Source organism: Megascapheus bottae, chromosome 22 (assembly GCF_031878675.1).
Source record: "Megascapheus bottae isolate mThoBot1 chromosome 22, mThoBot2.hap1, whole genome shotgun sequence".
NCBI classification, from domain to species: Eukaryota; Metazoa; Chordata; class Mammalia; order Rodentia; family Geomyidae; genus Megascapheus; species Megascapheus bottae.
The window spans coordinates 33,044,842-33,058,040 of NC_143530.1; the positions used below are offsets into that span (position 1 = coordinate 33,044,842).

The 13,199-nt window shown below is 41.3% G+C and overlaps 1 protein-coding gene across 1 annotated transcript in view; it reads right to left on the minus strand.

The window, feature by feature from the left end:
* Elovl2 (ELOVL fatty acid elongase 2) overlaps positions 1-13,199 on the minus strand; it is a 70,953-nt gene that overhangs the window by 26,449 nt on the left and 31,305 nt on the right. The gene's annotated exons all lie outside the window — the stretch shown is intronic.

The following is a 13,199-nucleotide window of genomic DNA, read 5'->3' on the forward strand; positions in this document are numbered from 1 at the left end:
CTCTACCATTTGAGTTACAGTAGTACTTCTGGCTTTTTTTTTAGTGATTAATTGAAGGTAAGAGTCTCATGGACTTTCCTGCCTGGGATGGCTTCCAACCACGATCCTCGTATCTCCTTATATCCTGAGTAGCTAGGATTACAGCATTGCTGTTAAGAATGCTAATTTGAGTAGAAACCTTGGGCTCTACTAGCAGAGATCTGCAATAGAGCAAAACCTTCATACATAAGGCCATATAGTATGAAGCTAACTGAAAGGACCTCCAGGATATTGAAACAAAAGCCATATAACGAATGATTGTTGTCCTTAATGTACTATGTTGTCTCTCATCTCCTTTGCTGTCCCTTGGGTATCTCATATTGTTATAGTATCTCACTTTGTTATCTGATATATTGAATTTATTTGTATTTGGTTATTTGAAATTTGATAGGGAAGGGGGGAAAACCAAGACGGGGGGTGGGGGGTGGTTGGGGGGGAGGATAATGGGTACCAAGACATGTGAAAGGGTATCGATGTATGTGAATTAATGCACCTTCTATCTGGCAAATATCATGTAACCCTTTTATTAATTACCATAAAAAATATAAAAAAGTATAATGGTAAAACTGATAAACATCTTTAAAAAAAAAAGAATGCTAACTTGATGTAGCTCCCATTCATGCTTGTCTGCTGTTGCACTGCTCAAAATAGCTGCTTAGTTGTCACCTACCACAAATATTTACAGCCCCTCTTCAAAGAGAGGCAAAAACAGAGTACTGCCCAGTGTTTTCCCCCAGCATCTCTAATGAGGACCTTGGGCAGCAGGCTGATCCTTAGCCATCTGAGAGTTAATGTGATGGCCTTGGAATTCACACAGAATGAACTCTAGAGTCAACAGTTACCTTACTCTCAAAAGCAGTGCGGGTGCCTAGGAGGAAATTAGCTATTAGACTTAGGATCGAGGATTTGAGGATCACAGTTCAAAGACTGGCGAACAGACTTTAATCCCCCAAAGTCTGGACCTAGAGCTGTGGCTCAAGTGGTAGAGTACCAGCCTTGAGTGAAAAAGCTGAAGGAAAGCACCCAGGCCCTGACATCAAGCCCCAGTACCAGCACACACACTCATTCTCCTCCCAGCCTCTCTCAAGATCTTTGGGAACCATAGGGAGCTCGGAAAAGAGGATAGAGTTACTGACCATTTACTGATACTACTGCTAGCCCTTTTCTTCACTGTATAATGTCTCTATAAAATATAAAATACTTGATAGTGGGTGCTCGTGGTTCATGCCTGTGATCCAGCTATTCACAAGACTGAGATCTGAGGATCACATCTCAAAGCCAGCATGAACAAGAAAGTCTTAGACTCTTATCTCCAATTAACCACCAAAAGGCCTGAAATGGAGCTGTAGTTCAAGTGGTACAGTGGTTGCCTTGAGCAGAAAAGCAACCAGGTCCAGAGTTGAGACCCCAGGACTGACACTGAAAAGAGAGAGAGGGGGTGGGGGGGAAGGGAAGGGAAGGAGGAAGAAAAGAAAGGAAAAGGACTGATCTAACTAAATTAAGCATGGAAGTTTTTTTTATAGTTTTTTTTTTGGGGGGGGGGAGTCGGTCATGGGGCTTGAACTCTGGGCCTGGGTGTTGTACTGAGCATGTCAGCTTAAGGGTACTGCTCCTACCCCTGAAGCCACAGCGACAATTCCAGGCCTGGAAGTTTTTAAACAGTGCTTTTATCTTTTGACTTCCATATAGGCATCACAGGAGACCTCTGGACTTGACAAAGGTCAGTTACCTAACATCTCAGTGTGACTCAATAAGATCTGTCTGGCTATCACAATAAGTAGTCTGTCCAGTGGCCTCCCAGTCTTCAACAAAGAATGATAACCTCCCTGGATGTCCTCACTCACCCAACAAAAGCCAATGAAATAATCCATTGCCACATCTATGAACAGATGTTTAAACGTTCTCTATTTGCTAAGGTTCAAAAATCCATTTTCCAACATTTGTCAAACTAAGAAAACTAAAAGTTCACCATGAGCATAGCGTTACTATAAACTTGCAGAAACTTTTTGTAGAAGAGTAGAAATGAGTGAAGTTATAAAGAGAAGGAATGAAAAGTAAAAAGCATCTTTTTTATCCCACTAAGTTCCTGATTAACCAGTTATGGATTCATTATAAATATCAACATGAAGTTAGATGATGAATGTCAAGTCAAATGCGAAATGGTTCTTTTCTTCATTTAGTTTTCAGTCTAGTAAAGAAAACAAATACAAACTAGATAAACAAGCTGGAAATGTGGTAGAGTTCTTGCCTAGCATTCATGAAGCCCCCATAAACAGAAAAAGCTGGAAATGGCACTGGGGCCCAAGTGGTAGAGTGCTAACCCTGAGCAAAAAGCAGCTGCTCAGGGACAGTGCCCAGGCACTATGTTCAAGCCCCAAGACTGGCAAAAAATATCACAAACATGAGAGAAGTTTGCAGATGTTCTAGAAGATAAAGAAAAACACTTTAATTTAGATCTCTCAACAAGAAATGATTTCCAGGAAGAGATAAGGCTGTCCCTGAGTTTTGAGACTCTAGGACACCATCTAGAATGAAGAGAAAAAAGAAAGTATGTCAAGGGAGATTATACATATAAATTCATTGAAGCATGACTTGAGAAAATAATTCATGCCGTGTTTCTATTTATATAGGATTTTAGAAAACATATAGAAATAGCAGGACAGTAGTTGCTTGGGGACTGTTAAAAGAGACTGAGATATCCTTAAGAATACGGGTTAAATGAGGATATCTGTACATAAGCATGAGAGTTTGAAGCAACAGAACAGCACATACAGTATTATGCTGAAGATTTCTTCTTGCCAAAGATAAATGATTCCATATGGAAGGTAGAATTTAGAGAAAGATTAAGAGCACCAGAAATGGCAGTAATTAAAGAGCACCCTAAAGCAAGCTAGTTCTTTCCACCTCATCATTTTTGCTGTTACTGCTGCACCATTACCCTCTCTGCCACCACTCTTCCCATCACCTGAGCATGCTATGCTGCACCCAGTCATGTCCTGCACTTGTTCCTTTTACTACCAGTAGGAAAATCACTGGAAGTATAGTGACATATGCAGGGAAAATCTACTGGACAGATGAACAGCTCTATCTTCTTGGCTATGGAATATGGAACTTCCACTGCATTTCTGCCACAGCTTCCAGCTTTCCTATGTGCTTGGGAAAGAGGAAGTTGAGGAAAGCAGGTGCTTTTGTGCTTTATGTGACCATCTAGAGGTCAACATAAATCTGGCACTCAAATGAGGATGGGTGGGTGGGTGGGAGGAGGCAGAGTTCATGCCTGTTTTTGGAGGTGTAAGCCTCTGGCCACTGGCAGAATTACCACATTTCAACACCTCCACAGTCATTGCTACCACGACTAATGACCATTCTGAGAAGCTTGGTGCAGGAAGAGAGACAGAAAAGAACCCACCAAAAACCCCACCTGTGTGTTCTTCACTATACATGGCAGAGCTCCAAAACCATTTTGCCTCTTTCCTTTCTCCCTCCCCTCCCTTTCCTCCCCCTTGTCTCTTTCACAACTTTCCTTTTCATTTCCTTCCTAGGTTTATGTCATTAGCCATTTTGTGATTTTAAGTATTTGTCTACCATAGCTTTATGTTGTATAAAAAAAGTGATTCAAGATCATCATGTTTAGGCAATTTTTTATAGTTGTATAGAACATGTTAACTAAAATTAATGAAAGTATCTACCACATATTCTGCTTTTCTGTTGGGAGCCGAGTGTGGGGTCAGGCTAATCCATGGATCTGCATCACTGAGTAAGATAACCACACAAAGAAATGAGCTGTCATGTATGATGCCATGCCTGTGAACTTTGAGCTACATCATCAGTATTGTGAACTTCCTGGCTTTATTGATTTATTACTTTGTCACTTTCTGCTTAACTGATCTTAGACTTGATTACCATTTGTTACAAATGTATTACTGCTTTATCACTTTCTGCTTAACTGATGAGACTTGATTACCATTTGGTACAAATGCAACCCTTGACGGTTTCTTGGTTTTAAGAAAGTATATAAGACTGGAATGAGAAATAAACAGGGCTTCAGTCTTAAGCTTACAGCCTTAGGCTACAGTCTCGGGCTGTGGACTTTAGCTGTAGACCTCCCGACCCCATCTGTGTCTTGTCTTTTTCTTTTCTCATCCTCACTCCCTAAATCAGGAATCCTGCCTTGCTGCCGGCTGGCTCCAGCACTTTTCAAAATTAACAAAACCAGGGCCAGGAGTTTGGCCTAGTGGTAGAGTGCTTGCCTAGCATGCATGAAGACCTGGGTTCAATTTCTTGGTACCACATACAGAAACCAGAAGTGGTGCTATGGCTCAAGTGGTAGAGGGCCAGACTTGAGAAAGCCCAAGGACAGTACGTAGGCCCTAAGCCCAAGCTCAGGACTGGCAAGAAAAATTAACAAGACCAATAAGATCACAAACTACATTAAGTTTGATTGGAAACACAGTGCCCAAATCTACTTTTTTTTTGCATATTCCATGGTAAACTAAATTACAAGTGCCCAATGAAATCAGGCAGGAAATGGAACCTGACTAGCACAGGAATGTATTATATTTGAGTGGCCTGTCACAACTATTAACACTTCCGGGAAACTCAGGGTCAAGCGTGAGTTATATGGAATGAAGAGGAAGAGGAAGAGATACGTTTCCCATCAGGGCCAAAACAGACAGACTAGATAAGGAACAATGAGACATTTATGTCATGTCATTTATGACATTTGGGATGGCTGTCAAACATGAAACCTCTTTGGCACTCTTTGGGGCAGGGGGTTAGCCCTAGCCAGTCTCCTGCCTGTGTGAAAAAAATCTAAATGGGTATATTACAGGATAGATAAAAGTGGACATATACATGCCAAAATTATTTGGCTACTATACAGCTGACTTGCCATATCTGTGCAGATTTTACGCAGACACCCCTAAATTGCCTTTCATGGAGGCTATCCACCCAACACTCTACATTACCACATCTGTCCTCTGGGAAGAGCAATGACCTGAGTTAGAATGAGGGTAAGGGATACTTATTCAGGGTGTGGAAACTATATATAGTTGTGAGTTACCGAACAATAACCTGGCTGAAGCCATTTAAGTACTGAAGAATATGAGGAACATTTATATAGCTATTTTTGGTTACCACATCTTCAAAAATGAGCTAACCTAAGTCAGGTGCTGGTGTCAATGCTTGTAACCCTAGCTACTCAGGAGGCTGAGATCTGAGGATCCCAGTTCAAAGCAAGCCCGGACACCAATGTCTGTAAGATTCTTATCTACAATACACTACCAAAAAGCTGGAAGTGGAGCTTTGGCTCAAGTGATATAACACAAGCCTTGAACAAAAGAAACTCAAGGACAATGACCAGTCCCTGAGTTCAAGTCCTGAGACTGCCATAAAATAAAAAGAAATGAGCCAACCATCTCTAAATACTGGCTACTACTGACCAAACACATAGTATATGCCAGCATATATGCCATACCTAAGGTCTTCACACTACTTTGGAAAACTGGACATTTCTTACAGCTTAAAGATACAGAAAGTCGGGTGAGGTAGCTCACGTCTGTAATCCCAGCTACTCAGGAGGCCAATATCTGAACATCACAGTTCAAAGCCAGCCAGGGCACTAAAGTCCGTAAGCCTCTTATCCCCAATTAACCACTAGAAAATCGGAAGTGGTACTGTGGTTCACGGGATAGGACAGAAGTCTTGACCTGAAGAGCTCAGGGACAATGCCCAGGCCCAGGGGTAGGGTGGTATCCTTGAGCTGAAGAGCTAAGAGACAGCGGCCAGACCCAGAGTTCAAGCCCCACAACCAACACACACACACACGCAGAAAATTGAGGCTTCAGGCTGTTATACCTTCAGATTACAAAGTTTTTCAAGATATTGGGCAGCAGAAGTCCCTAGCTAAGAGTTACTGTTTCTAAGTTTGTACAATGTGTTCGCCATCAATGGTTACTTAAAGTGTATTAGTTATAGTCTTGAGAAATCCAGAACAAACCTATCAGTTGACAAATGTGAGCCAACATCCTTATTTTACTGTTCTATGACATGTAAAACTGTGTAAAAATTAGTTTTCTTGTTCAAGAAGTAATGTACCCACTGTCTGATGAATGTAACTGCAACCTTTCTAAATATCACCTTGACAATAAAATAAAAAAATGAGGGGCCGGGAGTTTGGCCTAGTGGTTAAAGTGCTTGCCTAGATGTACAAAGACCTGGGTTTGATTCCTCGGTACCACATACATACAAAAAAAAAAAAGCCGGAAATGGTGCTGAGGCTCAAGTGGTAGAGCTCTAGGCTTGAGAAAGTCCAAGGACAGTGCTTAGGCCCTGAGCTCAAGCCCAGGACTGGCAAAACAAAACAAAACAAAACAAAATGATTTTCTTTAATAAAAAAAGTTACTATTTCTTTGTGCTGTAATATCTCATGTTATTAAGACAACAAACAGTAGGGATTGGTTTTATTTGCATCCTTTCTATTCCAAAGTGTGTTAATAAAAAAAGATTTTTTTCTAGTGGGTTAAAATTATACAAAAATCAAAGGCCCGTCTTGGAGATATAACTACATAGTCATAAAATCTATGACAGGCTACATACTCTATAGACATATTTTACTACATAGATTAATACGTATCTATGACATACAAACCCTCAACTTAATTTTAATTATGTTCTAAAACCTAGGTGCCAGTGATTGTATATAGAGATTCCTTTCTTGAATACTTATTTGTTAAACATGACATTTGAAATATAATGTAAAAATCAATGTTAATAAATTCTTTAATAAAAAAAATCAAAGGCCCAAGGCAAGCCTGGTGTACTAACAAACTCATTATGTGCATCATCTTATGTATTACTACTATTACCAACATTTTGATGCAATGCAAATAACACAGAGGTCAGCAGAAGAAAGTCCATCTGTTCAGTGAACTGCTAAGAGATCCAAAAATACACGCCATGCATCTTAATCTTGATTACTTTGAACACACCTGGACATTACAAAAACTAGCTTTTTTTTTTGCCAGTTCTTGGGCTTTCTCAAGGCTATAGCTCTACCACTTGAGCCACAGCACCACTTCTGGTTTTTTCTATATATGTGGTGCCAAGGAATTGAACCCAGATTTTCATGCATGCTAGGCAAGCACTCTACCACTAGGCCAAACTCCTGACCCCAAGAACTAGCAGTTTTAATGAGTTTTTTTCTTTTTGAGATAGGATTTCATTGTGTGGCCAACTTGGCCTAAAACTCATGGTCTTTTTGCCTCAGTCTCCCAAGTGCAGAGATTTTAGGTGTATGCTATCACACATAGCTCAGGAACATTCTTTTTAGACAAAAATAAGTATCTGAACAATTTTTGTCTTTTTTTTTTGGTCGGTCATGGGGCTTAAACTCTAATCCTGGGCTCTGTCCTTGAGCTCTTCAGCTCAAGGCTAGCACTCTACCCCTGAGCCACAGCACAACTTCTAGTTTTCTGGTGATTAATTGGAGATTAAGAGTCTCACAGTCTTTTGTGCCCTCGCTGGCTTTGAACAGAGATCCTCAGATCTCACCATCCTGAGTAGCTAGAATTACAGGCTTGTGCCACTGGCACCCAGCCAGAATTTTTTAAAATTTTATTGTAAACATTATGTACAAAGGGGTTACAGTTATGTATGTCAGGTAATGAGTACATTTCTTTTTGAACAGTGTCACCACTCCCTCATACTCTTCCCGTTTTTTCCCTTCTATCTCTCCTCCCCTCCCAGTTGTATAGTTCATGTCCAACATAGTATCTAGTAAATATCATTTCTGAATTGGTTCACCCTTTGTCCCCCATGCTTTCCCTTCCCCTCCCCAAATCCAACACACTTATACAGAAGTCAAAGAATACAGAAATCAAGTATAGAGACAAAAGGAAACAAAACAAAGAAAAAGAGGGGGGAAAAAAACACAACTCATTTTTGGCGTGGAACCCATGCTAGAGTGCTTGCCTTGCATTCATGAAGCCCTGGGTTTTATTCCTCAGTACCACATACACAGAAAAAGCTGGAAATGGTGCTGTGACTCAAGCAGTAGAGCACTAGCCTTGAGAAAGCCCAAGGACTGTGCCCAGGCCCTGAGGCCAAGCTCCAGGACTGGCAAAGAAAAGAAAAGAAACCACATACACATACACACACACACACAAAACACCTCGTTTTCATTTCTTGGAGTTTATTTTAATTAGCATCCTTTTATATGGTCATTTGCCTATAGTTATTTAGCCCTTGTGATCCTCTCTAAAGAATATCCTCCTTAACATAGGCTCAATGGTTTCCCTCATTTGTCATAATTAGTACAAACCTTGAACTCTCCTAGTAGAGAATTATAATAGCTCAAAACCTAGATACATTAGGCCATATAGGATGAAGCTAAATGGAAGGACCTCCAAAATATGGAGACAAGAGCCATATAATGTGGAATTGTTTCTTAATGTGCTATGCTATTTCTCATCTCTTTTGTTGTTCCTTGGTTATTCTCATATTGTTGTGATATCTTACCTTGTTATCTGGTATATTGTATATACATTTGTTTATTTGAAACAGGAAAGAAACAGGAAAGGGAAGGAGGGAAAACAAGATGAGGGGAGGGGGTGAGGGGAGAAAAGTGGGAACAAAAACATGAGAAGGGGTATCAATGTGTGTGAAGTAACGCATTCTCTATCTGATGAATATAAATGTAACCCTTCTATTAATTATAATAAAAAATTTAAAAAGAATATCCTCCTTAGGTTTCACTGTATGAATATTTGGAGTAATGTTTAATTAACCATGTCCACGAGTAATTATTTCAATTTTACTATTCACTGGGTTTACGTATAGATTGTTGGACAAATTCTGTTACAAATTAGGGAAACCATGAAGCCCGTTTCTTTGGGTGTGGCTTAAGTATAATTTTTTCCAAGTCTTTCCATTTCCTTATGAATGGGGCAATGTCTTTCTGACAGAAACACAGAATTCCATTGAGTATATACACCATATTGTCTTGATCCATTCATCCACTGAGGGAAATCTAGATTGATTCCATATCTTATTAATGGAAACTATGCTACTGTAAACATGGTTGGACAGGTGGCTTTAGCGTGACCTGGTTAGTGGTCATTTTGGGTGCATGCCCAGGATGATTGCTGGGTCATAAGGTAGCTCTATGTTTAGTCTTCTGAGGACTCTCCGTACTGCTTTTTAGAGTGGTTGAACAAGTTTACATTCCCACCAACAGTTCGGTAGTGTTCCTGTTAGGACACAACCCTGCCAGCATCTAATACTGTTAGTTTTCTTGATAATGGCCATCCTAACCGGGGTAAGATGGAAGGAATCTCAATGTTGTTTGGATTTGCATTTCTCTTATGTGAATATTGGCCATTCTCATTTCGTCTTCAGAGAAGTGTATCAGCCTTTAATCTACTTATTAATTAGGTTGTTTCTCTGAGGTTTGAATTATTGAGCTCTAAGTATATTTTAGATACACCACCCTTGTCTGGTACATACCTAGTAAAGATTTTTTCCATACTTTGTGCTGTTTATCCATGTCCTTTGCCGTGCAGAAACTCTGATGCAATCTCATTTATGCAGTCTTTCTTTGATTTGTTATGTTTCTGGATTTTTACTTAGTTTTCATCTCCTACAGGGTGATATATGAGGATCTAATTTCAGCTTTCTGCAAGTGTATAGTCAAGTCTAACAGCATCATTTGTTGAAGAGACTTTTTCTTCCTGCCTGGGCTTTTGGCTCTATTATCAATCATTAGGTGGCTAGAGATCCGTAGATTGATGAGTCTTCTGTTCTATTCCATTGGTCCTCAGGCCTGTTCTCATGCTAGCACCAAGCTGTTTTTATTACTACAACTTTGTAACAAGTTTGAAGTTTGGAACTGATATTCTTCCCACACTATTATTCTTACTAAGGATTGTTTTTGTTTCTGTTATTTCATACAACTTTTGGATTGCTTAGAATCTGAAGAATTTTAGAAAAGTATTTGGCTGACTGGTTCTGGATTCGACAGCCTCTATCCATTTTTGAGTCTCTTCTTTCACATTACCATACTCTGCACCAAATAATTCTCAGTGTCTCCCAACCCTGTGTGTGTGTCTTCCATCTCTGTCTTTCTGCTTCCTACTCTACTCTCCCTCTTGAATGTGTTCTTCTGTCTACATGCCCCAAATTGTGTTTCTATTTTCTTTGACCATTCATTTCCCAAATGAGTCATTGTCTTATTTTTTTGGTCTGTCATGGGGCTTGAACTCAGCCCGGATGCTGTCCCTGAGCTCTTCTGCTCAAGGCTAGTGCTCTACAACCTGAGCCACAGTGCCACTTCCAGTTTTCTGGTGGTTAATTGGAGATAAGAGTTTCACAGATTTTAGTACTCAGGCTGACTTTGAACTGTGATCCTCAAGTCTCAGCTTCCTCAGTAGCTAGGATTACAGGTGTGAGCCAGTGGCACCAACTTCATTGTCTACTTTTGACTTCTTTTTCCATTTGAAAACATTCTTCTTAAACTCTTATGTAAAATTTGAGGTTTTTGTATTTTTTGTCATTTGTGAGTTTTGTAGATTAGAATGATGCTTATATTGTGAAATTGAAAATGTGTTTGTGACTTTAGCTAAGTTTAACTATATCTCAACACTTTAAAATATGTAATTACTTAGTTGCAACAAAGAAACTTTTGGAGGAAAAAAAAACAACTCTTCTTTGACAGGCTTTTTGAGTTATCAGGATCTAGAATCTATCTTGGCAAGCAAATAGTGTTAGAGAATAATGAGAACAGACACCAGGAAAGTTCTGATACAAGTATTTTCTTTTCAAATCACAGCCACTGAAACCTAGATTTAAAAACCATGATTCAGTAGGAATCAAGTAGCTACACCCAAAACCAACACAACAAGCATTTTTTAGTATTAGAGAGTAACAGGGCTTCATGAATGTTAGGTTACAGCATTCACTAAGTACCCCAAATATATATATATATATATATATATATATATAATTTTTTGCCAGGCCTGGGGCTTGAACTCAGGGCCTGGGCACGGTCCTTGGAAACTTTTTGCTTAAGTCTAGCGCTCTGTCACTTGAGCCACAGCACCACTTCCAGCTTTTTCTCTGTATATGGTACTGAGGAATCAAAGCCAGGGCTTCATGCACGTGAGGTGAGCACTCTACCACTAGGCTATGCTCCCAGCCTACTCCAAATATTTTTTAAAACATTTGAAGCAGTGGTTTCCTACTGTTCAGGGCATGTAAGCCTTCAGTAATCTTCTCTAGTATCATGTGTTATAGGGGCAGGTGGCTTATCTGTTGGTTTCAGAATCCTCTGCAAATAGGTGACATAGTCCACTTTGCACAAGAACTTGAGCAACATCTTGCGTTTATCTTACAAAGGCATCCTAATGGATTATTCAGATAGTAGCAAAGCTGTCCCAACACAGAACGTAAAATAGTGTTGAGCATACTAACAGCTGGTTACTTGTGCCTCATCATGGCTCAGTCACCTAGGGAGTCCCAGACAGAAAAGGCAGTGATGAAAAAATCAGGGTACACTTACACTTATGAAGACACTGGGTTTAAAAATCTCTCTGACATACAACAGAATGGAGGAGACAGACTTTCCTCTTAATGTTTCCACTGAAGAGTACAGACTTTGGTATCTACAAGATTCTGCTATTTCAGAAACTGGATCAGATAAACAGTATCCCAGCATCAAGGACACTCAGCAGATACAGCATGTTAGTGGACATGCTGCCTGGCAAAGGAAGTGGTCTAAGCAAGCATGTTCTCAAAGATGTCTGAAGTAACAAGTAAAATCAGTCATGAACAACTCCAGAGGAGAAAGAGGGAGAGAGGGAGGGCAGGAGAGGGAGGGAGAAGAGAGGAAAGAGAGGGGGGAGAGAAAAGAGAGGGGATAGAGGGAGAGAAGGGGGGAGGGAGGGACAGGGAGAGAGGTGAAGAGAAGTACAGGAAACTTAAAAAAGCTGGATAAAAACAGAATCAGGGGCCAAGAGCATGGCCTAATGGTACAGTGCTTGCCTAGCATGCACAAAGACTCAGGTTCAATTTCTCAGTAGCACATACACAGAAAAAGGCCAGAAGTGGTGCTGTGGCTAAAGTGGTAGAGCACTAGCCTTGAGGAATGCCCAAGGACAGTGCTCAGGCCCTGAGTCCAGGCACCTGGACTGGCAAAAAAAGAAATCAATAAAATGTAAATTACACATACAAAGTACCATATACATACAAGGTTGACACCTGGGATGGAGCTTAGATGCACAGAATGATATTCAGTTATCCAAGGAGTACCTTATCAAGTCTTGAGACTATAATTTTCTCTTTTTTTGCCAGGCTAAAGATTGAAACAAGGACCTCATGTCTTCTAGGCAAGCAAGCACTCTACCACAAGATACACTGGTGGCTTAGCTTAGCCTGCCTGTCAGTCTTCAGTCAGAGGGCTGGGAGTTGAGCCTGTTTGGCGGGTGGGAGTTTTTCAGCTCCGCCTCTCTTGGTGGGGTGCTGGGTCTTAGCGCTGTCCACCTGTCAGTCCCCAGTCATTAGCCTGGGGGAGGGGGCTGTTGAGGGAAGGGACACGATTCTAAATACCTTGCCCCCCTGCTCCTGCTAGTCTTTCTGGGGCGGGATGGAGGGGTCTGAGTTAGGTTCTATTGCTTGGCACCAGCTCTGCTTTCCCACCAGGGGAGGCAGAGCTGTCCCAGCTCCCACCCACCCAAAAGGTTCCTCTCCCAGGCCACTGGATCTGGAGAGTGGAGGGCGCTGAGTCCCTGCCTTACAGCAGCGGGTGGGGTGTGCAGGAAAATAGGAGCCAGCATCTGTCCCCCTCAAATCTTGAGAGGGGCATCCTCCAGCTGGGAATCCTGAGCAAGACAGCACCAAGGGGCCCCCCACATTCACAGACTCTCAGACAAAGCAGTGGAAACACAGCAGGGATCTGAAGGGCCAACCAGTAGCCAAGCTCGCCTTCTGAGAATCAGAAAGGCGAGGCTCCGCCCTTGGAGCCTACATCCTTAGCTGGGCCCCGCCCCTAGGAACAGAGCAGTCTCCTGCTGGTCCTGCTGAGAGCCCCTGGAAACTCTCAAACCCCAGACCCTTGGCCGGGGCCGCCCCTAAAGCAGCACAGGAAAACATCTGCCCTGCGCACTCAG